We start from the raw sequence: 19,067 nt of genomic DNA, 5'->3' as shown, positions 1-19,067 counted from the left end.
CTAAATTAGCTAAAAACTGTTTTAGTGGGTCAGTTCCAGTAAGAAAATTTCAAAAATGAGAAAACGGTGACATATTAAATTAGTGTTTTTATTTTTTGAGATTTAAACACCGGGCAAGTTTTTAAGGGAAGATCTAAGCCTTCCCTCGTTTTACAGTATTACCAACTAATTTACGCTTTGACAAATTTTTGCTTCTTTCTATCTGCATTAATGTGAAAGAAGTCTGGCTGGTAAACATTTTGCTATAAGGTGTATTTCCTTTAACAGCCACTTCTTTCTTATATAAATAATGCCTTCTTACAGGTATATATGATATGATAACGATAAATCAAAACCACAAATTTGAAACGATACTATTTAGAAATTAATTTTTGTGATACGTTTGACAAGGAGGGTATGAGCCTTCGGCCCTAGAAAATGTAAGAGGAACAGACTCATGGGCCCGGAACTGCCTCTACACTGACATCAGCTCACAAAAAAACAAAATATGAAGTGGCGAATGATTGCCACGTTTTTATCTTGTTTGGAATAATTTTTGGGAAAAACTCGATTGCAAGAACAGGTAACAAACAACAACATTAGACTCAGAAATAGACCAGCGAACTCCGACGGTAGCATATGACTGCACAACTGTGTCGACGTTTATGGGCGCCTGTTATAAAGCACCGTACGTAAATAAGACTCTTGTCGCAAAGAGCACTTCGTTTACTGATAGCAACAAAGAAGATGGAAGTCGCAACTTAACGAGTGTCACTACGAGGTTAAGCAATTCTATTTCAGGAAATAGCAACGTTCGGCAACCGGCCATTGACTCCCAAAAATAGGGGAAATGAAGATATAGTACTGTTAGGTGGGAACGCAAAGTTGATCCAATCATTCACGGGTGTCTATGAAAAACTTTATTTTGGTATAAAATACCCTATATCACTAGAAAAGTGGATTTTTCCCTCAGAAGAGTTAGCGTATTCGGTGGATGCTCGCCTCCAAAAGAGTCAGAGTGTACCAGAACCCTTGAAAGCTGTCTTTTTTTTAACGCGTGGGTCCACACCTCCGGCCCAAAAGTCCGAGAGGCCCAATATAGGAAACAGTAAAGAAACGGGAATATATATAAAATATACTAAAATTAGGAGGTTATAAAAGGTTTGCATCCCAATTTAAGCATCGTAAAGCAATCAATAAGAAGTCCGATGAACTCCGTATTGTGGACTCCAAACAGATGATCTATACTCAAGGATCGGACGGACTAGAGAAATGAAAACTGATTTTTTTTATCAAATTCCTCTGACGAACTGCTTTTCTTGTTTCAGCTCACTGCGAATTGCAACGGCTAGCTCAGAGAGTTTGTTTGTTCGTCCCACCAAATTTATGATTAGTGTGATTGCCCGACAAAAGAGAAGACAGCGTTTCAGGAATAGCTTTATTCAACTACGGACTCCTGTTCTTTTATCGGCGCGTTTATCCGTTCTAACTTGCGGACTCTTGTTGACTCCCGGGTATAGCTCTTCGCGTGCTCTCACTGACTACCCTCGTATCGACGGGTGCGCGTTATCACTCTCGGATTGACTATTTGCAGCGTTCCTCTTGCTTTATGACTGTGTCCACACCTTCTGTATCTGTTCCGACTGTCCGGCCGCACGCCCGCGTCCTGACTGCGCGACTCGCGCCCGTACTCTGCGCTTGCATATATGACCTTCGCGTGTTTAACTGACTGCCTTGAGCTGCGCTTCGCCGTCCCTTTATCGGCCGCGGAGATCCCTTTTGCGCACGTCCCGCTCGCGTACAAAGTCCAACCCATGTCCCGTTAGTTCACGGTGCGTCCTCTTTGTGCTCGTCCAAAGTCCACACCGTTACCGTTCGACCTCTGTGCCCTTGGCCGGCTTGAGTCCAAGGTTCAACGCGGTACCGTTAGTTCGCGGTCTCTCCGCTTTGCCAGTGTCCAAGGTCCATTATTTCCCGTTCGACCTGGACGTCCTTAACTCCTTGACTAGGCCGCTCTCCTGCACCTTAATTTGTGGGGAGTTTTAAGACTCCTCACACCACCTTTTTATAAATTTATAAAAGAAAACACAATAGACACAATATGCTATGAAATACACTAAAAAAAAAACCATATACATATAAGGGAACTGTGAAGTTTCCAGAGATAAGCTAAACAGTTTCAGAAGAGGCTTATCCAAGGCTTCCGCACACAAGTAAAGCTGTTCGGAATGAAGTAACGTAGAATATGTTTTGAAATATCTGGGCAATAGATCGGATTATTCGATGTTACCGTAGTATTTAAAAAAAAAGCAAGGAAGGGTATGTGTATAAGGGTATACTATAAATCTGCTTCGGATCCTATGCAAACTGGAACTTACAACAGTTTAAATAGTTCTTGTAAAACTGAGCATTAGGCACGGTAAAATGTAACCTTTGTTTCGTTGGCATATTAGTGCCATTGTCCTGGAAAAGATCTTGGGCCGAGGGAGAGGTATCCGATGCGATCAGGCTCTATCAGGCGATCGTAAGCTCTTCGTATTCTGGTCGTGGGAACTCTCGCCTCTCCAACATTATAAGAATAAATATTAGAAGTGCCAGTAATATATCTGGATTAGTACCGTTCGTCAGTCATCAGTCTTCACTGCCCCGCAAGCTTAGCTGACGCTTGATCGTAAAACAATAGGGAATGGTTCGGCCACATTCCCTCTTCTTCACACGTCCGTGTGCCAGATGTCAACATTTTTTACCTACACCAACTTCTCTCGTCAGCACCCCCTTTGAATATCATTAATAGTAGTTGTAGTTATATTATATTTTTATTGAATAATATATGGTTGGCTAGTGCCATGTGTAATAAAAATTAAATTCTAAATAAATACTCGCCGCTGAAGAGTAAACTCTATTTTTAAAAATATTAATTATTAAACATTTAATTTTTGTCAATGAAAGGGCAATGAAAGAGGCTACTAATAAAATCTTTTCAATGCCTAACACACAATACAATTACAAAAAATATGTTGATCGTAAAAGAAATAGAGTTGGCACGAGAATATTTTTATATACAAAAGATATAAACAAAATCTGGGAACTGTGTTAAGTCAAATTTACCTCACTCTAATCCTGGGCGATGAGATCTTGACGCGTTGGATCAACGGGGTTGAATTTGTTGGACTTATTCATACATTTATACAAAATATATCGTATACGCACATAAAAAATAACATATAGCAAGTTTATATATGTATACATGTGGGGTTTTATTATTATAATATAAGTTTTATTTGAATTTTGTAACAAATAATATAGGATATTGAAATTAATCGTCACCGTCGTTGTATTGTTGTCGATCTCGTAGCCACACAGGCAGAACGCACAACTTCCTTCTTCTCCGAGCAAAAAACAACTCTTTCTCTACCGCTGTCGTAAAGCACTTCGCCCTCGTAGCGTTGCGCTTTTTCTCCTCGTTGATCGTCGTGTTTTCGAATTCGCCACCTCGCTAATTCGCCATTATCTTCATCTCGTCGTTGTTATCGTCGTTGTCGTTGTCTAGGGATCAGCTGTTTCATACTAGTGGGATTAGGGTAAACAGCCAAAAACCAATCCCACATACATATATATATATATATGTATAGAAATTACATATGTATAGATGGTGTCCGCGTCACGCTCCATCCGCTATCTGAATCTACAATTACCGCACTTGTTGTTGATGTAATTGTTGTTACTGTATTTTAGCTGGCATTTAAGAAAAATTCATATGAGCATTATTTTTTTTTTGTTTGTTTTGCCGGCTGCTACATGTCCGTCTGTCTGTCCGTACGAACGTCGAGATCTCAGGAGCTATAAAAGCTGGACAGTTGGGAATAAGGATGCAGTCTCCAGAGACATAGACGCAGCGAGACTTTCCTCTCCCGAGGCTGTCTTCTTTTTTAGTGGGCTGAGGTCTTCTATACTGGAATAGAGCTTTCTCTTGTCTATTTCCGTAATCGGTTCTACAGGCTAAGTGTTCCCACCCAGGAGTAATATTTCACTATTCCCCTTATTTTTGGAGGTAATGCCCTATTGATGAATACTGTGGCCGCTGGGCTGGATATTCAACACTCGTTTATTGACGAACATTATTTTCTTTGTTGAGATATTGTTAAAATTCTGGCTGTTTTGAATGTACTCGTTTGGTTGACTTCTCTGATTTTTCTTTTATTATGGTACTTTTATAGATAGTCCCTTCAAAAGTATGATATGGATCTTCAGGTTGAGTAAAAAATGCATAGGAGCACTATTTTCTTTTGCCTGTTTTGTCGGCAGCTTATTTGTTTTTTATTATTTTTTTTTAATTCCTTGCTATTCCTCTCGGGAACTAAGGGAGCCTTCCATGTAACTCTGTTTTGTGCTGTCTGTTTAGCATTTTCCCATGTGATGTTTATTTGGGTAAGTTCTTGTTGTTCTTCTCCATGTTGCTCTTGGCCTTCCTACCCTCCTGCTTCCTTGGGGGTTCCAGTCCAGTGCCATCCTTACTATGCTACTAGGGTTTCTCCTGAGAGCGTGTCCTATCCACATCCATTTCTTCTTCCTTATTTGGGTGTGTATCGGGGGCTCGCCCGTAACGCGCCACAGCTCTGTGTTGGCTATTCTGTTTGGCCAGAATACCCCACATATGATTCTCAGGCATTTATTGCTGAAAACCTGCAGCTTCAGCGTTATTTTCTTCGATGCGTGCCATGTCTCCCTTCCGTATAGCAGTATGGATTTCACATCCGGAGTTTTGTTCGTCGGCTGATTTGTCGGTCTCTCCATATGCGGTATAGTCTCCCAAATGCTGACCGGGCTTTGCCAAGACGACTCGAGACATCATCACCCACTCCTCCACTGTTGGATATGATGGTGCCAAGGTATGGGAAGCTGGTGACGAACTCGATTGGGTTCCCATGTACGTTAATGTTTCCTTGACGCATAGCTTTTGTTTTTGCTACGTTTATCTCGCTGCTGGCTATCCTGACGAGGTTGTCACTTTTCCTCTGTATGTCGCCGAGTCTGTGAGTGATAAGACAGATGTCGTCTGCATAGTCCAAGTCGTCAAGGTGTCTGGTGAGGCTCCACGTAATTCCGAGCTTGGACGAGCATATTAACTCGCTCATTAACTCGTCGACCACGATGTTGAAGAGTAGAGGTGATAGCGGGCATCCTTGCCGAATTCCGGTGTTCGTCTGGAAAGGTGCACTTGTTTTCCCGTTGTGCAGTACCACCAGGTTGGCATCGTCATACATCGATTTGATGATAGCGATAAGATTAGCAGGTACTCCTTTCCTTGCAAGTGATCGCCATATACATAGCTGCCCTTTCAACTGAGTCGAATGCATTCTTGAAGTCGATGAACAGGAGGTAAAGCGGGGCTCTCCATTCCACAGCTTGCTCGGTAATTATGCGTAGTGTGTTTGCCTGGTCTACGCAACTCCTGTGTGGTCTGAAGCCTGCCTGTTCGTCTCGGATTGTTGGCTCAATTTTTTCCTGGAGGCGTTCGTTCAGTAGTGTAGCTAGGATTTTATAGCTAGTGTTGAGCAGTGTTATCCCTCTACAGTTGTTGCAGTCGCTAAGGTCGCCTTTCTTGTGGAGCTTCACGATGATTCCGCTTATCCAGGAGTCAGGCACAGTCTCGCCTTCCCATACGCGTGCGAAATGTGGATGCAGGGTATCAGCCATCAGCTGAGGGTCAACTTGAAGCAGTTGGGCTGGTATGCTGTCCTCGCCGGCTGTCCTGTTGTGTTTCAGCTTCTTTATTGCATTCACAATCTCTCTTACATTTGGGGGTGCAGAGGGTATCCTGGTATTCCCACTTGGTGGCGCAATGCTTCTGTAGTCCGTTGCCACGTTTGGTGATGTGGTGTGGCTAATTCCCATGAAGTGTTGGCGCCACCTCCGGATCTGTGCACCATCATTGGATAAGAGGTTGCCTTCTAGGTCTCTGACTGGCTGGGTCCGTCTGTGGTGGGTTCCGGCAATCTGCTGGTATAACGAGCGCATGCTGTTCTCGCCGGCTGCTCGTTATGCGTCTGTCGCAAGTCTATCCAGTAGCGCTCGTTTCTCCTTTCTGGCCGCTCTTTTCACAACCCTGCACAGTTCGCGATATTCATCACGGTTCTGTGTGAGCTGGTCCGCCAGAGGCTTCAGATTGTTCCTCCTTCTAATCAGGTCCCAGGTCCCTTCAGATATCCAGTCTGCACTTCCGCGTTGTTGCAGCCCAATTAAATTCGCGTGCTCTCACTGACTACCCTCGTATCGACGGGTGCGCGTTATCACTCTCGGATTGACTATTTGCAGCGTTCCTCTTGCTTTATGACTGTGTCCACACCTTCTGTATCTGTTCCGACTGTCCGGCCGCACGCCCGCGTCCTGACTGCGCGACTCGCGCCCGTACTCTGCGCTTGCATATATGACCTTCGCGTGTTTAACTGACTGCCTTGAGCTGCGCTTCGCCGTCCCTTTATCGGCCGCGGAGATCCCTTTTGCGCACGTCCCGCTCGCGTACAAAGTCCAACCCATGTCCCGTTAGTTCACGGTGCGTCCTCTTTGTGCTCGTCCAAAGTCCACACCGTTACCGTTCGACCTCTGTGCACTTGGCCGGTTTGAGTCCAAGGTTCAACGCGGTACCGTTAGTTCGCGGTCTCTCCGCTTTGCCAGTGTCCAAGGTCCATTATTTCCCGTTCGACCTGTACGTCCTTAACTCCTTGACTAGGCCGCTCTCCTGCACCTTAATTTGTGGGGAGTTTTAAGACTCCTCACACCACCTTTTTATAAATTTATAAAAGAAAGCACAATAGACACAATATGCTATGAAATACAAGAAAAAAAATGCATATACATATAAGGGAACTGTGCAGTTTCCAGAGATAAGCTAAACAGTTTCAGAAGAGGCTTATCCAAGGCTTCCGCACACAAGTAAAGCTGTTCGGAATGAAGTAACGTAGAGTATGTTTTGAAATATCTGGGCAATAGATCGGATTATTCGATGTTACCGTAGTATTTAAAAAAAAAGCAAGGAAGGGTATGTGTATAAGGGTTTACTATAAATCTGCTTGGGATCCTATGCAAACTGGAACTTACAACAGTTTAAATAGTTCTTGTAAAACTGAGCATTAGGCACGGTAAAATGTAACCTTTGTTTCGTTGGCATATTAGTGCCTTTGTCCTGGAAAAGATCTTGGGCCGAGGGAGAGGTATCCGATGCGATCAGGCCCTAGGTTGCCATCGTAAGCTCTTCGTATTCTGGTCGTGGGAACTCTCGCCTCTCCAACATTATAAGAATAAATATTAGAAGTGCCAGTAATATATCTGGATTAGTACCGTTCGTCAGTCATCAGTCTTCACTGCCCCGCAAGCCCCCCTTTGAATATCATTAATAGTAGTTGTAGTTATATTATATTTTTATTGAATAATATATGGTTGGCTAGTGCCATGTGTAATAAAAATTAAATTCTAAATAAATACTCGCCGCTGAAGAGTAAACTCTATTTTTAAAAATATTAATTATTAAACATTTAATTTTTGTCAATGAATGGGCAATGAAAGAGGCTACCAATAAAATCTTTTCAATGCCTAACACACAATACAATTACAAAAAATATGTTGATCGTAAAAGAAATAGAGTTGGCACGAGAATATTTTTATATACAAAAGATATAAACAAAATCTGGGAACTGTGTTAAGTCAAATTTACCTCACTCTAATCCTGGGCGATGAGATCTTGACGCGTTGGATCAACGGGGTTGAATTTGTTGGACTTATTCATACATTTATACAAAATATATCGTATACGCACATAAAAAATAACATATAGCAAGTTTATATATGTATACATGTGGGGTTTTATTATTATAATATAAGTTTTATTTGAATTTTGTAACAAATAATATAGGATATTGAAATTAATCGTCACCGTCGTTGTATTGTTGTCGATCTCGTAGCCACACAGGCAGAACGCACAACTTCCTTCTTCTCCGAGCAAAAAACAACTCTTTCTCTACCGCTGTCGTAAAGCACTTCGCCCTCGTAGCGTTGCGCTTTTTCTCCTCGTTGATCGTCGTGTGTGCGAATTCGCCACCTCGCTAATTCGCCATCATCTTCATCTCGTCGTTGTTATCGTCGTTGTCGTTGTCTAGGGATCAGCTGTTTCATACTAGTGGGATTAGGGTAAACAGCCAAAAACCAATCCCACATACATATATATATATATATGTATAGAAATTACATATGTATAGATGGTGTCCGCGTCACGCTCCATCCGCTATCTGAATCTACAATTACCGCACTTGTTGTTGATGTAATTTTTGTTACTGTATTTTAGCTGGCATTTAAGAAAAATTCATATGAGCATTATTTTTTTTTGTTTGTTTTGCCGGCTGCTACATGTCCGTCTGTCTGTCCGTACGAACGTCGAGATCTCAGGAGCTATAAAAGCTGGACAGTTGGGAATAAGGATGCAGTCTCCAGAGACATAGACGCAGCGAGACTTTCCTCTCCCGAGGCTGTCTTCTTTTTTAGTGGGCTGAGGTCTTCTATACTGGAATAGAGCTTTCTCTTGTCTATTTCCGTAATCGGTTCTATAGGCTAAGTGTTCCCACCCAGGAGTAATATTTCACTATTTCCCTTATTTTTGGAGGTAATGCCCTATTGATGAATACTGTGGCCGCTGGGCTGGTTATTCAACACTCGTTTATTGACGAACATTATTTTCTTTGTTGAGATATTGTTAAAATTCTGGCTGTTTTGAATATACTCGTTTGGTTGACTTCTCTGATTTTTCTTTTATTATGGTACTTTTATAGATAGTCCCTTCAAAAGTATGATATGGATCTTCAGGTTGAGTAAAAAATGCATAGGAGCACTATTTTCTTTTGCCTGTTTTGTCGGCAGCTTATTTGTTTTTTATTATTTTTTTTTAATTCCTTGCTATTCCTCTCGGGAACTAAGGGAGCCTTCCATGTAACTCTGTTTTGTGCTGTCTGTTTAGCATTTTCCCATGTGATGTTTATTTGGGTAAGTTCTTGTTGTTCTTCTCCATGTTGCTCTTGGCCTTCCTACCCTCCTGCTTCCTTGGGGGTTCCAGTCCAGTGCCATCCTTACTATGCTACTAGGGTTTCTCCTGAGAGCGTGTCCTATCCACATCCATTTCTTCTTCCTTATTTGGGTGTGTATCGGGGGCTCGCCCGTAACGCGCCACAGCTCTGTGTTGGCTATTCTGTTTGGCCAGAATACCCCACATATGATTCTCAGGCATTTATTGCTGAAAACCTGCAGCTTCAGCGTTATTTTCTTCGATGCGTGCCATGTCTCTTCGATGCGTGCCATGTCTCCCTTCCGTATAGCAGTATGGATTTCACATCCGGAGTTTTGTTCGTCGGCTGATTTGTCGGTCTCTCCATATGCGGTATAGTCTCCCAAATGCTGACCGGGCTTTGCCAAGACGACTCGAGACATCATCACCCACTCCTCCACTGTTGGATATGATGGTGCCAAGGTATGGGAAGCTGGTGACGAACTCGATTGGGTTCCCATGTACGTTAATGTTTCCTTGACGCATAGCTTTTGTTTTTGCTACGTTTATCTCGCTGCTGGCTATCCTGACGAGGTTGTCACTTTTCCTCTGTATGTCGCCGAGTCTGTGAGTGATAAGACAGATGTCGTCTGCATAGTCCAAGTCGTCAAGGTGTCTGGTGAGGCTCCACGTAATTCCGAGCTTGGACGAGCATACTTCGCTCATTAACTCGTCGACCACGATGTTGAAGAGTAGAGGTGATAGCGGGCATCCTTGCCGAATTCCGGTGTTCGTCTGGAAAGGTGCACTTGTTTTCCCGTTGTGCAGTACCACCAGGTTGGCATCGTCATACATCGATTTGATGATAGCGATAAGATTAGCAGGTACTCCTTTCCTTGCAAGTGATCGCCATATACATAGCTGCCCTTTCAACTGAGTCGAATGCATTCTTGAAGTCGATGAACAGGAGGTAAAGCGGGGCTCTCCATTCCACAGCTTGCTCGGTAATTATGCGTAGTGTGTTTGCCTGGTCTACGCAAATCCTGTGTGGTCTGAAGCTTGCCTGTTCGTCTCGGATTGTTGGCTCAATTTTTTCCTGGAGGCGTTCGTTCAGTAGTGTAGCTAGGATTTTATAGCTAGTGTTGAGCAGTGTTATCCCTCTACAGTTGTTGCAGTCGCTAAGGTCGCCTTTCTTGTGGAGCTTCACGATGATTCCGCTTATCCAGGAGTCAGGCACAGTCTCGCCTTCCCATACGCGTGCGAAATGTGGATGCAGGGTATCAGCCATCAGCTGAGGGTCAACTTGAAGCAGTTGGGCTGGTATGCTGTCCTCGCCGGCTGTCCTGTTGTGTTTCAGCTTCTTTATTGCATTCACAATCTCTCTTACATTTGGGGGTGCAGAGGGTATCCTGGTATTCCCACTTGGTGGCGCAATGCTTCTGTAGTCCGTTGCCACGTTTGGTGATGTGGTGTGGCTAATTCCCATGAAGTGTTGGCGCCACCTCCGGATCTGTGCACCATCATTGGATAAGAGGTTGCCTTCTAGGTCTCTGACTGGCTGGGTCCGTCTGTGGTGGGTTCCGGCAATCTGCTGGTATAACGAGCGCATGCTGTTCTCGCCGGCTGCTCGTTATGCGTCTGTCGCAAGTCTATCCAGTAGCGCTCGTTTCTCCTTTCTGGCCGCTCTATTCACAACCCTGCACAGTTCGCGATATTCATCACGGTTCTGTGTGAGCTGGTCCGCCAGAGGCTTCAGATTGTTCCTCCTTCTAATCAGGTCCCAGGTCCCTTCAGATATCCAGTCTGCACTTCCGCGTTGTTGCAGCCCAATTAAATTCTCAGCTGTGGTCCTTAGCTGTCTGCAGGTGTGCTTCCTTGGGTGGTCTTCTAGTGGGATCAGCTGTTCCCGCAATGTGGACGTCATTTTCGTCTTCATAGTGGAGTCGCTAAGGAGGTGCAGGTTGAGGGGGGGGCGCTCGTCGGTGTTGGCTGTTCTCAGTATTCCTTGAGTAGTTGCGGTTTAACCAAAGACATTAGAATAACAAGATGCGTAACGCCATACGATTTTTTTGCACACGATTTTTTCGTGGTGGCTTTTCAAGTGGCTTTTCGCTCTCTCGAAATTTTATTCAAAAGCCAGGGAGCGGAGAGCTCTAGAGCCACCAGCTCTCTTGTACGCATACAGCGACAGCTGACCACTGTATTGGTGCACACGTATGCACATGCATTGTAAAAATGACAAAATATGCCCTTCATCTTAGAAGTTCTTAGACTTTAAATCTATATTATTTTTTATAAATTGACACCACTTAAAAACTCTAGTTCTGCATTGCCTTAACATAACAATTATTCAAATTTAACACAGAAATAATAATAGCACAATCTATGTACAAAAAAATGCATTATAATTTTAAAAGATGACTTTATATTAAAATAATTGTCATTAGAGTATTCACCGTGCGACGTGTGAAAAATATAAGAAGACAATGATTCGTCGGTGCTTATGTCCGCACTTCGTGCTTCAAGAAATCAATTTTGCAATAAATAGATTCCATATTTTTATTTATTTTATAAATATTAATTTTTTAATATGAATTATTTGTATGAAATATTTACTTTTGAAATGTAATTTCTTTTTTTGGAAATTCTTTGTTTTAAATTACAGTAGTAATAATAATTTACTTTGTATACGTTTTAATTATTTACTGTAGTTATTTAGTCAAATTACTAGTATGAAAATTAAGCATTTTCAGTATTTAAAATGCAACTAAGATTCATTTAAATTATTTTCTTATATTTCATTTTGTTGTTTTTAAAACAGCCCGCAATTATGGGTAGGCAGAAAAGCGCGCCAATTTTTTTTGTGTTTTTTTTTTTAATACGTTTTTTTTTTCTCTTAAAACGTTTGCTTAAAGCTGACTATACGTATAGCTCCTCGATTTTTTTAAATTTCGCTATATAATTGTATTTATAATCAATTAAAGTCGTTTTGTTGCATTGGTAAAGTACGGAAATATATTACATATTAATAATTATCAATATAAATATAAATATAAATATGTAACCGGTAGCTAATTCGAGCGGCGATTTTATCAAACGAATATTAAAAAAACTTCTTTCAAACCATAATAGTTTTGAATCGAAATTGACTAAAACATTAATCAAATTCGTTTCTTAGATCAAAATTGATTTCGGCCCGAAAATCGTCTTCTAGCAGAAGCACGCACACATACACACTATCTCCTTTAATGTTTTAACTCACACAAGTAAGACAATTCTATTTTTAGATTTTTACGCTCTCAATTTTAGGCGAGCGAAAAGAGAGCAATTTTGGTCGTCACCAAAAAAGTGGCTGCATAGTGCAAAACTAATGTATGGCCGTTACGCATCTTGTTATTATAATGTCTTTGGTTTAACTTTATTTCAAGTTCTCCAATGACTAACTCATGATCACTGTCTATAGATGCTCCCCTTTTGTTCCGTACGTCCAGTAGTGAGTGTCTCCATTTCCTGCTAATGCTAATTTGGTCGATCTGGTTGCGCGTGTTTCCACTAGGAGATGTCCAGGAGTATTTGTGAACATCTTTGTGTGGAATATTTGGGAATATTGTGCGGCCGATGACCAGTTGGAATAGCTGGCAGAGTTCCACTAATCTCTCCCCGTTGTCATTGCGAGTCCCAGACAGATCTTAGTCCGGTGTTGTTGGGGCCTACTTTCGCATTAAAGTCACCCATGAGGATGTTGATGTCACCTTTCCGCGTCTTGTTGAGGGTTGCTGTGAGGGCAGTGTAGAAGTCGTCCTTGGTGTCATCGTTGGCGTCTTCCGTCGGGGCATAGCATTGTATGATATTTATATGTTTAGCTTTACATCTGAATCTGGCTGTCATGAGTCTATCAGAAATGGGTTCCCGCAGTGTCTTTTTTATGCGTTTGCACACGTAAATCCCCACTCCGTATCTGCTGCCGTCACTGTTGCCACTATGTATGACTAGATTGCTATTAGATGTTGTTGTTTCCCCACTGCCAGACCACCTCATCTCGCTGATTCCGGCTATTGCAATGTGGAATCTCTCCATCTCCGCCTCGAACTGTGCTAATCTAGATGGTTCTCTCAGAGTTCTAACGTTCCATTGTCCAATTCGTGCATTGTTGCATTAGGCATTTTGGATGGAATAATACTTTCTAAAAACTAAAAAAGTAATTTTTGAGAGAAAAGATTGTGTGGCCATGCTCCCGTCATGGGTTGGGTTTGAACCCACGACCTCGTGTTTCACAGGTAGTTGCGCTATCCACTACACTACAAGGCCCCGTAGAGGCTGCTTATACTCGGCTGTAATTATTTGATTTTAATTTGCTGGTTTACATCGTCACTGCATTGCTTATGTCTGCTAAGCGGACTTCGTGTTAGCTCGTTCTTTACTGAAGTGGAGAACGTCCGCGGACTTCTTAAAACCGTCAATGATAACTTAAAGATCGCTCTGACGGCGAACCTTCTGGTGTTTGTGGTGGATTCCAAAAGAGGGACAAAAGAGGTATACATATTTTCCATATTTAGCTTCTGCAAGTACGGTAAGCTCAATATTTCCTGGTGGCCCGTTATGTTATGGAGTGTTCATGTATCTGGCGCTGGAATTTGTTTAAGCATGCCCTTCTGAGTTCAGAAATGTTCAAGTTTTCGTATAAGTATTCGGAATTGATTTGTTTTGTTGTTGCATTTTTGATAATCCCATTCGTTGAAAGCAAGATTTGGTGTAATTGTTCTTTTTATACCCGTTACTCGTAGAGTAAAAGGGTATACTAGATTCGTTGAAAAGTATGTAACAGGCAGAAGGAAGCGTTTCCGACCATATAAAGTATATATATTCTTGATCAGGATCAATAGCCGAGTCGATCTGACCATGTCCGTCTGTCCGTCCGTCTGTCTGTCCGTCCGTATGAACGTCGATATCTCAGGAACTATAAAAGCTAGAAAGTTGAGAATAAGCATACAGACTCCAGAGACATAGACGCAGCGCAAGTTTGTCGATTCATGTTGCCACGCCCACTCTAACGCCCACAAACCGCCCAAAACTGCCACGCCCACACTTTTGAAAAATGTGTTGATATTTTTTCATTTTCTTATTAGTATTGTAAATTTCTATCGATCTGCAGAAAAACTTTTTGCCACGCCCACCCTAACGCCCACAAACCGCCCAAAACTGCCACGCCCATACTTTTGAAAATGTTGTGAAATTTTTTCACATTGTTGTTTGTCTTGTAAATATAACTCTATATACCAAAAATCTTTTTGCCACGCCCACTCTAACGCCCACAAACCGCCAAAAACTGTCAGTGTTGTAATTTCCCTTCGCACTTTTACCAGCTGAGTAACGGGTATCAGATAGTCGGGGAACCCGACTATAGCGTTCTATCTTGTTTTTTTTTGGTTTTTAATTTTTATACCCGTTACTCGTAGAGTAAAAGGGTATACTAGATTCGTTGAAAAGTATGTAACAGGCAGAAGGAAGCGTTTCCGACCATATAAAGTATATATATTCTTGATCAGGATCAATAGCCGAGTCGATCTGGCCATGCCCGTCTGTCCGTCCGTCTGTCCGTCTGTCTGTCCGTATGAACGTCGAGATCTCAGGAACTACAAAAGGTAGAAAGTTGAGATTAAGCATACTGACTCCTGAGACATAGACGCAGTGCAAGTTTGTCGATTCATGTTGCCACGCCCACTCTAACGCCCACAAACCGCCCAAAACTGCCACGCCCACACTTTTGAATAATGTTTTGATATTTTTCCATTTTTGTATTAGTCTTATAAATTTCTATCGATTTGCCAAAAAACTTTTTGCCACGCCCACTCTAGCGCCCACAAACCGCCAAAAACTGTCAGTGCTGAAGACTCCTTCGCAGTTTCACTAGCTGAGTAACGGGTATCAGATAGTCGGGGAACTCGACTATAGCGTTCTCTCTTGTTTATTATAATATGATTGGTAGTTCGTTTATTTGTTCTTGGGGGCTTGTGTTTATATTTAGCTTTCTGCTTTCTTATTCTATGATAGATTCTATCATAGAGATATGTTGATACCCGTGTATGTTTATGATGAACATTTACTGTTGCTATGAGAGTCCATATGTGTCCGCAAGTCAGATTCCAGTATCTGTTTCATATGTGACAGAGAAAAGTGACAGTTGTTCTGTTAACTCTACTATTGCAGAGTAAGTGGTAAGGTTGGTTGAATGTTTCAGGTATTAAAAGTCCTTTCAAACAGATAAGTCCATGATCGGTATGTAGTTCGAGCTAGTATTGTCAGTAATTTTAGCTGTCATTGGTATGGCGATAAGGAGTACTAAACTAATCTAGTCTAATCTCTTTTTCCATTTAACAAGGACCTTTGCTCCCATTCTGAAATTACTGTTCTGTCTTGTCTTGTTTAATCATTATAGCTGAACATTTTGTGCACTATTTTTCTAACTTGTGGTCGATAAACATCTTCAATAGGTCTTTTTAATCGAGTATTAGTTTTGTTAAATTTTGACTTTATATATGGCTCATTGTCACAATAAATTGTTTTTGTTCGCCGATAAAAGTTTATAAGCTGTAATATTGCGATTTTAATGTTAGCATTGTTCTGGAAGAAATAATTGAAAGCTTGAAAACATGTTTGTTTCGGTGTTTGTTTATATTTTTATACTCGTTACTCGTAGAGTAAAAGGGTATACTAGATTCGTTGAAAAGTATGTAACAGGCAGAAGGAAGCGTTTCCGACCATATAAAGTATATATATTCTTGATCAGGATCAATAGCCGAGTCGATCTGGCCATGTCCGTCTGTCCGTCCGTCTGTCCGTCCGTCTGTCCGTCCGTCCGTATGAACGTCGAGATCTCAGGAACTACAAAAGCTAGAAAGTTGAGATTAAACATACAGACTCCAGAGACATAGACGCAGCGCAAGTTTGTTGATTCATGTTGCCACGCCCACTCTAACGCCCACAAACCGCATAAAACTGCCACGCCCACACTTTTGAAAAATGTGTTGATATTTTTTCATTTTCTTATTAGTATTGTAAATTTCTATCGATCTGCAGAAAAACTTTTTGCCACGCCCACCCTAACGCCCACAAACCGCCCAAAACTGCCACGCCCATACTTTTGAAAAATGTTGTGAAATTTTTTCACATTGTTGTTTGTCTTGTAAATATAACTCTATATACCAAAAATCTTTTTGCCACGCCCACTCTAACGCCCACAAACCGCCAAAAACTGTCAGTGTTGTAATTTCCCTTCGCACTTTTACCAGCTGAGTAACGGGTATCAGATAGTCGGGGAACCCGACTATAGCGTTCTATCTTGTTTTTTTTTGGTTTTTAATTTTTATACCCGTTACTCGTAGAGTAAAAGGGTATACTAGATTCGTTGAAAAGTATGTAACAGGCAGAAGGAAGCGTTTCCGACCATATAAAGTATATATATTCTTGATCAGGATCAATAGCCGAGTCGATCTGGCCATGTCCGTCTGTCCGTCCGTCTGTCCGTCCGTCTGTCCGTCCGTCCGTATGAACGTCGAGATCTCAGGAACTACAAAAGCTAGAAAGTTGAGATTAAACATACAGACTCCAGAGACATAGACGCAGCGCAAGTTTGTTGATTCATGTTGCCACGCCCACTCTAACGCCCACAAACCGCATAAAACTGCCACGCCCACACTTTTGAAAAATGTTTTGATATTTTTTCATTTTTGTATTAGTCTTGTAAATTTCTATCGATTTGCCAAAAAACTTTTTGCCACGCCCACTCTAACGGCCACAAACCGCCCAATGCTGCCACGCCCACACTTTTGAAAAATGTTTTGATTTTTTTTCATTTTTGTATTAGACTTGTAAATTTCTATCGATTTGCCAAAAAACGTTTTGCCACGGCCACTCTAACGCTCACAAACCGCCCAAAACTGCCACGCCCACACTTTTGAAAAATGTTTTGATATTTTTTTATTTTTGTATTAGACTTGTAAATTTCTATCGATTTGCCACGCCCACTCTAACGCCTACAAGCCGCCAAAAACTGTCAGTGTTAGAGACTATCCTTCGCACTTCCACTAGCTGAGTAACGGGTATCAGATAGTCGGGGAATTCGACTATAGGTTTCTTTCTTGTTCTGTCTGTGAAATGTAAGAGATGCTAAGTTTTTTTACGAAACATAATAAACGTTCTAGCTGAAAAAGTTCTTTAGTTCTTCGATTATCATTTGGTTTCGAAAGCAGTTGACCGTTGTAGGGTAAGGATAACTCGCTGTGTATCGTGGCAATATCAGATTGTGCGTCCTCTTCTAACATGAGGATGTGATGTCTGGTCAGTGCGTCTGCCATGTAGTTCTCCTTTCCTGGCTTGTAAAATATTTGGGCACTGTTCTCGTCGTTGAAAGCTATCCAACACTTAAATTTGGCGTTTGGATTACGATCTGATACAGCGAAAGTTAGGGGTTGATGTTCTGTGAACATATTTAAATTGTTTATCCCGTAAAGGTTGTTTTTAAGAATGCCTGGCGATGACTTTCGACAGCCACCGGTGACTATTCGTTATCTTAATTGTCGGGAGGGGCATGGTCTGAATCTAAATGGCTAGTTCTTCGTTGTATCTTTTGTTTGGCTGTCCCTGACTGCAGTATTGGCAAAGTTACTATCTTACATATATCGCTCGTAGTTGGCCTCTACTTCTGGTTCTGTAATAAGTTTTGTCATTTCTTAGCGATTAAAAATCATTTTTATACCCGTTACTCGTAAAGTAAAATGATATACTAAAATGGTATACTGAAAAATTAAAGAAGAAGGTACTTCCGAGAATAAATTATATATATTCTTCATCAGGATTAATAGTAGAGGCGATCTTTTTAATTTTTATACCCGTTACTCGTAGAGTAAAAGGGTATACTAGATTCGTTGAAAAGTATGTAATAGGCAGAAGGAAGTGTTTCCGACCATATTAAGTATATATTTTCTTAATCAGGATCAATAGCCGAGTCGATCAGGCCATGTTCGTCTGACTGTCCGTCTGTCTGTCTGTCCGTATGAACTTCGAGATCTCAGGAACTATAAAAGCTAGAAAGTTGATTCAGCATGCAGACTCCAGAGACATATACGCAGCGCAAGTTTGTCGATTCACGTTGCCACGCTCACTATAACGCCCACAAACCGCCCAAAACTGCTACGCCCACACTTTTGAAAAATGGTTTGATATTATTTCACATTTTTGTTAGTCTAATAAATTTCTTTCGATTTGCCGAAAATCTTTTTGCCACGCCTACTCTAACGCCCACAAGCCGCCAACAACTGTCAGTGTAGATATATCTTCTTTGTACTTCCACTAGCTGAGTAACGGGTATCAGATAGTCGGGGAACTCGACTATAGCGTTCTCTCTTGTTTGTTTTAATATCTACCGATATTTCAGAAAATGTTGAAACTTCTCGTTCGCACTTACACTAGCTGAGTAACGGGTATCTGATAGTCGGGGAACGGGACTACAGCGTTCTTTCTTGTTTCTAATAGCCTTGCTTATGAGTTTATTATCTGTCAATCAGATCTTATCGATTTATTTCCTCGTTGATCAAAGCCTTAAAGTGTTTACAATACACGAAGTTTGGACTTATTCATACAAATTTTGCACGACGAGGCAAGAAACGTACTTCAATATTAATCCAAACAAATGCTGGTACAATGATGAAACCGCAGGTGTCAACTAGACGTCCCAACCCCTTGGAAAGGCTTTTCGAAGATTATAGCATACGTTGAAGCCAACTTTTTCAAGATTTTCAAAGACTGCGTCGCTTTTAACTAAAGTAGTTTGTGGGAGTTAGGGTGGGCGTGGCAAAAAGTTTTTCTGCAGATCGATAGCAATAGACAATACTAATAAAAAAATGGAAAAATATTAAAACATTTTTCAAAAGTGTGGGTGTGGCAGTTTTGGGCGGTTTGTAGGCGTTAGAGTGGGCGTGGCAACATAAATTGACAAACTTACGCTGCGTCTATGTTTCTGGAGTGTGCAAGTTATCCAACCCGTAAACATAGCACTCTATCC

Source organism: Drosophila teissieri, chromosome 2L (genome assembly GCF_016746235.2).
Source record: "Drosophila teissieri strain GT53w chromosome 2L, Prin_Dtei_1.1, whole genome shotgun sequence".
Classification (NCBI taxonomy): Eukaryota; Metazoa; Arthropoda; class Insecta; order Diptera; family Drosophilidae; genus Drosophila; species Drosophila teissieri.
Note: the sequence above shows the minus strand (reverse complement) of the source record.